This window comes from Malus sylvestris, chromosome 17, assembly GCF_916048215.2.
Source record: "Malus sylvestris chromosome 17, drMalSylv7.2, whole genome shotgun sequence".
NCBI lineage: Eukaryota > Viridiplantae > Streptophyta > Magnoliopsida > Rosales > Rosaceae > Malus > Malus sylvestris.
In genome coordinates this window covers 14,260,633-14,268,972 of record NC_062276.1, presented here as the reverse complement: position 1 = coordinate 14,268,972, position 8,340 = coordinate 14,260,633, and the positions used below count along the sequence as shown (strand labels likewise).

The window sequence follows — 8,340 nt, the reverse complement described above, 5'->3', positions numbered from 1 at the left end:
CCTGATTTTCTAAAGTTTTTGGGGCCTATAAATACATGTTTACACCCCTTGGCCAAAGGATAATCCCCCATATTCATCATTTTATCACAGAAATTCGTCCATACACACCCTAGGAAGCAAAACACCCAAAAAACACCATTCTAGTGCCTAGAAAACATAACAGCCACTCCACCTTCTTCCACCCTCTTTGCCTAGTTCTCCACCACCTTCCAACCATCAAACACTCTTCCACACTCACCCTAAACCCCTCCATATCATTCCCCATCCATTCTACACCATAAATCCACCCAAAAATCTGTCCACAAGCTTCATGCCGCAACAATGAGGAAGGGAGATCCATTGATGCACTTGCTTTCCAAGTTGGAGCATTTTAGGTGTTTTCTTTCCTTTGATTTTAATGTCTAATTTTATGTATCTTTGTATTGCAAGAATGAGGAACTAAACCCCCTTAGTTGGGGGGTGATTCGAAACCATGTACATGCTTGCAATATGATTTGATTACATTCAGTTGTTATTTCATAAGTTGCGGATTCAATTCGTTCATCTACTTGATTGATAACTTATTTGTGTATGTTGATTGAGAGTGCACGCTTAGTTTTCATGCATGAATATGATGCTAGATTATGAGGGAGTTTCACCTAATAGTTACAATCTTATAATCACAAGTAGTGAAGGTCGCTTGAAAACGATCGCGTTGAATGAATTCTTGGCACTAGTTTCATGCTCATCATAGTAACGAATGCCTCGTCAACACTTATAGTTCTCATTGTGCTTCATGATTCTTGATTGTATCTTTATTGTGCTCATCACGTAAGGAACCTTTGAGGAATGCTTTGAATTGTTGTATGCGCTTTTCCATCCAATTCATTAACTTAAGGAGAACTTGAAGGTTAATTTAAGCATATCTAATTAACTTGGGGTGTTAAGTTTCATAATTTATTGAAAGAACAATTGAAAATCATTTTGTTTGCAAGTGTGTCATGTGTGGAGAAGAACCTCCTAACTAGCCTTTTATCCATCATTTTCATCCAAAAACGTTTTACAATCTGTTTTGTTTTAAAGTTTCTGTTTTGTTTTCAATTTTCGTCCAAAACAAATCCCCCTTTATTTTGAAGTCTTAGATTAGTTAGAAAGTGTTTTGATTCAAGTTTTCATCCAACTTCGTCCAAGTTCTTGTTAGGTTCTCAAAACTGCCCAGAAAGTGGTTTTTAGGCAGTTTTGAGTCATTAGGTTGCTGTTTTGAGTTTTATGTTTGTTTAAGTATTTTAAAGTATAGTTTTGCATTCTTTGAGTCTAGTTTAGTGTTTTAAATTTTGTTTTTATGTTTTTAAGTCAGTTTTCAAGTGTTTAGCAATCCCTCCTAATCCCCGGCCTAGAACGATCCCTACTTACATACTTTACTACATTTGATAAAAAGAGGGTTTAATTTTGTGTGTTAAGTAATTCTCGCACCACAGCTTACCAACAATAGCTCATTTTCAGCTACAACAAAAGTACTAAGATTTGGCAGTTCCAACCTAGAAATCTAGTCCTAAGAAAAGCGTTCATCACTGTCTGTAGAAAAGCTCTAAAAAGATGGATCTTATTTGGGAAGGTCCGTACGAGATCAACAAAGTAGACAACAATGGTAGTTACAGCCCCGCCACTTTGAACGACAAAGAGATCGAAAAGCAGTGGAACGCCTACAATCTGAGGAAGTACCATGTGAGACCTCCCGCAACATCAAAGCCCAAAGACTCAAAAGTGCAACATTTGTTTAAACAAAAAAAAAAAAAAAAGGTTGGCACCTACACCACCAACATTTTTCAGAACACATTTCATTGAATATAAGGCGCAATCCGTTCTGGCATAACTATATTTAAAACACTGCATATCAACGGAACACTTCCAGACTTCCTACTGCATTATGAACCTTTTCAGGTCCTACCGCCAGAAACAGCTGGACTCCTTGCACTGACATATTCAGTTGGACTAAACAAGTCCCTGTGAGTCTGTGACCCAACAGAGCACTTTCACGCAGTACAGGAGATGAAACTGGATGAGGAGATCCTGAGTTTGTCTACTTATTCTGTGCGTCTCAGTTTCCAATTCTTCACTTCATCAGTGAGTCTGCTGACTGTTTCAGCAAAGGCCATTCAATTATAAATATAGTTTGCTGTCATAGTCAAACTCCTGCTATATAAAAGCTACAAGGAAATCATAAATTAACATCAATTGAATTGTTGTCCAGCAATTCATCATCATCTTCTCAACTGATAAATGCTTTTCTTGTCCTTAAGTGAAACCAGTTGCCTATGTATTGCTTATTTATTCAACATAATGCAATATACAAACCAAAACAAATTACATGGGCAGCACACACAAGGATAAAGTATTACCAATCACTGAAGCAGTTGAGTGCGTCACCTAACCTAACTCGAAGGTGCTCTTATTAGAACCTTTGCAGGTTGTAGTAGTCCCCCAATATGATTCCCATATACTTCTTTGAGGCATTTAATCAAACAACTTCGAGGCTAAATATGCGTAGTACCCACAACAGTGGAAAGCGGAACTGGAAATGCAGAGAGTCACAAAACAAAGATAAATTGTGATTCCTGTTTCAATCAACAACCACAAGTTCATTTTCTAAACATACAACGCAGGAAAAAAAATTATTCAAAGTTTGGAAGAATTGAAAAGAAAATTTTAAAGGTTTGGGTGAAAAATCGTACTTGAGACATTTCAGAGAATGAACTCGACTAGAGTGGGAATGGAGTCGTACTGAGCAGAGAGATCAAAAGCCAAATGACGTCGGACACTTTCTTCTGCTCGATATGAGCATCGCTGAAAAAGGTAGTAGCTTCACAGATAGATGGAATGGCCTGTTCATCTTCGTCTGGCATGAAAAGAAATCAGAGGGGTTATGATTGGATTTTGGATGGCATTTGGTATTTATACCACCTCTTTCAAATCCATCGTAATCCTTCGCCTAATAAAATCCTACTATATCTTTGAGATTTTGACTACACCTATACTTGTGTAGAGTTTTTTTTAAAATCATAATTGATTACCTCTAGATTTGGATGAATTTTTAAAATCCTCTTCAATTCTAATTTAACTACACCATGATTTCAAAATCTTTTAAAATCATCTTCTAAAATTTTAATTGACTACACGTAGATTTCAGAGTCTATTAAAATCTTATCAAATTCTAATTTGACTATACCCCCTAAATAGTCTTTTCATTATCTTTTGTTTGACAGAGAGGATCTATTAATATGCAGTTTAGATTATAACATGAATGGTGCAGCACTGTCGCCTTTCTCACAATAACAGTCATTATCTTTAAGTTTTGATATTATGTGAATGGTGTTGTACTAAAGCCTTTATCACAATCATTACTTATTAAAAGCAATTTATCTACAATGGATGGAATAACCGCCCTTTACTATAATATACCTATTGTACTACATTTTGTTGTGATGAGTATATACCAAGACCCGAAGCTCCTTGATTAAATTAGAACTTGAAGTTCTTGATCCTCATCCTATAAAAGGATTGGACTTGAAATTCCATCATATACAAAGATTGGACTCGAAGCTTCTTGATCAAAATTGAAACATGAAGTTTCTAAATCAATTGAGAGAACAATAGTTATTCAATTTAATTGAAATGACGGCAACAAGCGGCTCAGTCCAAATATTAATAAATGAGGGCCAAAAGTATCTTGATTCATACAAATGGGGATCATAAAGTCCTTATTCTATGTACAAGTATGACATAAATTCCAAAATTATAAACCTAAAGGTTCCGATAATGTTGATGTCAAGAATAAATTTTGAGCGCATATGTTTTGATTGAAGTTCCAAAATATAAATAATGTTAAGAACTTGAAAGTTCTAATACTACCATCTAGTGGTTTACTTTTCACTGGTAAGTGAGAGATCTTAGGTTCGATTCTCGCCAAAGGCAAATTTGAACCACATTATTGTGGAGCCAAAAATAATCACAAGGCGACACATGGATTTCTAGACAAAAGAGGACAAAAGTACCCTTGAGGTACAACGGGATTCCTACGCGTGAGCAGTGGGCAGTCATCCCTCAACCAAGTCAAAAGTGCCCAAAAAAAGGCAACAATTCAAAAACCATCTCATCAAATCCCTCTTACAAGGTAACTCCCAAAACCTATTTCATTCCATATATTTTTTTTACCTCTTTTTCTCTCTTTTAGCTAATCAATTAGCTATAATTACATAACCTCCAAAATATTCATTCCAAAAATGTGTTAATTGGCTAATTAATGGATTAATTACCTAATTAATCCATTAATTGCCAAATAACTCACACATTAAACCACAAAATGCACACAAAAAGCATCCCAAAGGCCGGCCACCTTTTCTCCAAAGGGGACTGGCCATGCCCTATAAATACTACCCATTTTTCTTTAAAAACCTAGGTTCACACTCTTGCAAAATTCAAAAAACTCTCTAAACATTTTTCTCTCTAAATTCTAATTTTGGCATCGGAGGTTCTTTGGCCAAAGCCCCCCCCCCCCAATTCATCGTGGGCGCGTGAGGCTCTTGGCCTTGACCTCAAGGTGTTAATTGTTTTGTAGGTGCAATTTTGTCCAAGATCAAGGATGAAGAAATTTGCATCCACAAATTGGTGTTTTCATTGAGAGAAGAGTCACACTCGTAGAAGACTCTTGCATAAAAAGGTTTTTTCTTTATTTTCTAGTCCACTTGTAGTTTTTCGTACGTTCTTATTACTAGAATTTTTTATTTGCAAAAATTCTTTGATAAAACGTAAAAGGGAAGTGCAATGGCTAGAAACTTAGAAAATTCAACAAGTGAAAATTCCAATATTCAAGAGATGGGACCGCGGTGATCCACGAGGCAAAATGTGACAATAGGTGGAACGACACCACCATCATGAGTTTCCACCACGGGAACCACTGCGGTGGCTACCTTGGTAGCCACCCGCGGCGAGGTCCATGGCACCACTACCACGGCCCAAGCCGTGCCACCAAAGCAATCCTAAGCCGTGCCATCCAAGACTCAAGGCACCAAGGCTATGACCATGTCACTCCAAATGTGAGCTCAATGCGTTGCCAAGCCGAGCCCAAGCCTCGCATTCGTGTGCATCATGAACTGAGCAGTCCACTCTCGTGGCCCAGCCTGCTCCTGCAGCCCAGCCCGCTCCCGTGGTTTCCCAAGCAGCCCAAGTCGGTCAGAGACTATCTCAACCGTCCGAACCAATCATCGAGCTGGGGGCATTTTCACCACATTTGTCAACGAATTTGACATTTCCCAACTCAAATCTCGCACTTGGAGTCTACCACCTTTCCACTGCTCAATGAGGCATATTCCTTCCAAGCTCTTCCAATCCGAATGGTGAACAACACTTGTCCTAACAAGTCATGAAGTTGACAAGCGTTTTGGCACAACAGACGACCTTCGTGAATCAACTTTTGCAACGCACCGAGATCTAACATGCCCCAGACAAGGTGTCCTGAAGTAGGATAAGGGCAGATGAGGAACCTCTCCAGCAGCGCCCTGATAAGGGTAGTGTACATTCCCGATTGGGTCCCCGAGATGGCGTATACTACCTTCTTAGTGCTCGGATGAGCGTGCACTCTCAATTAGGCCCATGAGCAAGTATACATTCACAGTTGGGGCCACGTTCCGATAATCAACATGAGCAGCCTTCTAGGCAAAACATTCATTTGTGCTTAGGTCCGCAAGGAGCATTCTTCACATCACATTGGAGCAGGCAGCACAATGGACGGAAAGAAGTAGTTACTCAATCTGAATCAAATTCAATCCGTAACCTGCAAAGAATTCCCTTGCTTGCTAGGGATGAGCCACATGCACTGCCGCTTCGGCTTGAACAAACCAAGAGCATAGAAGAGCAACCTAGACCAGTAGGTCAAGACCGGGGGCAGCTAAGAGCTCTGCTACCTCAGCAAAGACAAATCCAAGAAGAGGTAGAGAAACTATTCAATGAATGATTGCGTGATTTTCAACGTAATGAAGCGGCCGATGAGGCATTATAGGGGGACATGACCAATATAAGTAGATCACCCTTCACAGACGAGATCGAACAGGCAGAGCCTTCACGCAAGTTTAGCATGCCGTACTTCAAATATTTCAAAGGAGATAGAGATCTAGAGAGGCACTTGAAGCACTACTGATGAGTGATGGTCCTTTACCTGAACAACGATGCCTTTATGTGTAAAATATTCACCACCACTCTACAAGGCGAGGTGCAAGATTGGTTTCACAGCTTGCCACCACGATCCATCAAAATTTTTGATGATATTTCCTTGGTTTTCACCAAAGAATACTCATTTTACCGCTCGATCAAGAAAAAGTCCGATCACTTGTTCAACGTGAAGAAAAACCCAAAGGAGTCTCACCGCGACTACGTGAAGAGGTACAAACTAGAGAAGGTAAATATCGTCGGATGTGATGACTTAATAGCAAGTGCAACCTTCCAAAAATGACTCCCAGCAAACCACCCACTGTTCGGAGAAATGATCATGAAAGAAGACCTAACTCTAGCAGATTCCTTTGCCCTGGCAGAGAAGCATGCATTTTGGGACGAGGCTCGACAAGCAGAAAAGGCACTCGAGCAGCCTCAAAAGGAGTCGGCAGCTGCTTGAAGGAAGGAAGACGGGAAGTAGCCCAGAGAGAGCAGGCATGAGGCCAAACGTAGGGACCGACCCATGACCAAAGAATGCCTGATAACCAAGAGCTATTCTAAGTTCTCAATTCCGATTCATCAAATCCTTCGTGACATCAAGAATGAGCCATGGTTCAAGCTGCTGAAACAATCAAAGGGAGATACTTCCAAGTTGGACCACACCAAGTATTGTGCATTCCACGGAGGTCCTGGTCACACAACCAACGACTGTTACACTTGGAAGAACTATCTAGAAAAGCTCGTGAAAGAAGGCAAGGTCAATAGATACTTGGACAAGCTAGCTGCGCAGCCAAGAAGGAATGCAGACGATGATGAGGAGTTGCTAACCAAGACGATTCGAATCAATGGCATCTTTGCTGAAATCGAACACTTGGGGGCCACTAATAACTCAAAAAAAGGAAGATCCAGAAGGCTTTACTAATCTCTCAAGTTTACACAGTCGATACCCAACCTGGACCCATCATCGGCTTCATTGAGTGGGATGCAGAAAACATCGATTTCCCGTATGATGACACACTAGTAGTATCTTTCCAACTAGCCCATGCTATAGTTGACAGGATGATGGTTGGCAATGGGAGTGCAATCAATCTGCTTCAACTCTTAGTCATTCAGAAGATGGGCCTGGAAAGCACAATCATATGCTAAGCAGAGGTACTCACCGGATTCAACGGACACATTTCACCTACCATCAGTCACATCACACTTGACGTAAAAACATCGCCAGTTGTCTCTAAATAGACATTCATGATCAAAAGTGACCCGTCTCCTTACAATGGGATTCTTGGGAGACTTTAGTTGATTAAGTTGGACGCCGTCACTTCCGTCAAGTATCAAAAAATTCTATTTCGCATCCCGGAAGGAGGAGTCGAGAGATCAAGTCTGACCAAGCCACATCCCGACGATGCACTGTGTAAATGTTGAAAGAATAAAAAAAGAAAACCTTTACCCCCGTAAAAGCTACAGAAGTCCAAAGGGATAACGAGGTTACCAAATAGCAATTACAGCAGAATGATCCAGAAGATGGTGCCCAAGTAGACGAGATAGGATGAAAACTCGAACAGGACGTTGAAGACATCATTCTGGATTCCTAGCAGCCGGAAAAGACAGCTAGAATTGGCTCACGACTAAGCCCAATCGAGAAGGAAGAACTCCCGACTTTCCTTAGAGAAAATCAAGACGTCTTCGCATGGTCACCATCCGACATGCCAGGCATTGACCCCAAGGTGGCCTACCACAAACTACACGTCGACCTCACTGCCAAACCGATGATCCAAAAGATAAGACATTTCACACCTGAATGAGTAGCTATCATTGAGGCGGAAATTGACAAGCTATTGGAGGCCAGATTCATAGAAGAGGTAGCACACTTGGCATGGCTTGCCAATGTCGTACTAGTCATGAAGAAAGAGAATGGCAAATAGAGGAGACTACACCGACCTCAATAAAGCATGCCCAAAAGATCCTTATCTTGTCCATTGGATCGATCTGTTAGTGGATTCAACTTCTAGGACCCAGTTGCTTAGCTTCTTAGATGCATACTCTAGCTACAACCAAATAGCCATGTATGAGCCTGACAAGGAGAAAATCGCGTTCGTGATCGAGCGGGGCACCTACTGCTACAAGGTCATGCCTTTTGGGTTTAAAAACACGAGAGCC

At 40.6% G+C, this 8,340-nt stretch overlaps 1 long non-coding RNA gene across 1 annotated transcript; it reads right to left on the bottom strand.

The window, feature by feature from the left end:
* Window positions 1–1,758: 1,758 nt before the first annotated feature.
* On the bottom strand, window positions 1,759–3,012 carry LOC126612431 (uncharacterized). The gene is made up of 3 exons (XR_007619069.1): window positions 2,712–3,012; window positions 2,379–2,594; window positions 1,759–2,116 (listed from the first exon to the last, which is right to left on the bottom strand). It is a non-coding gene; the product is annotated as an uncharacterized LOC126612431 (long non-coding RNA).
* Window positions 3,013–8,340: the final 5,328 nt, after the last annotated feature.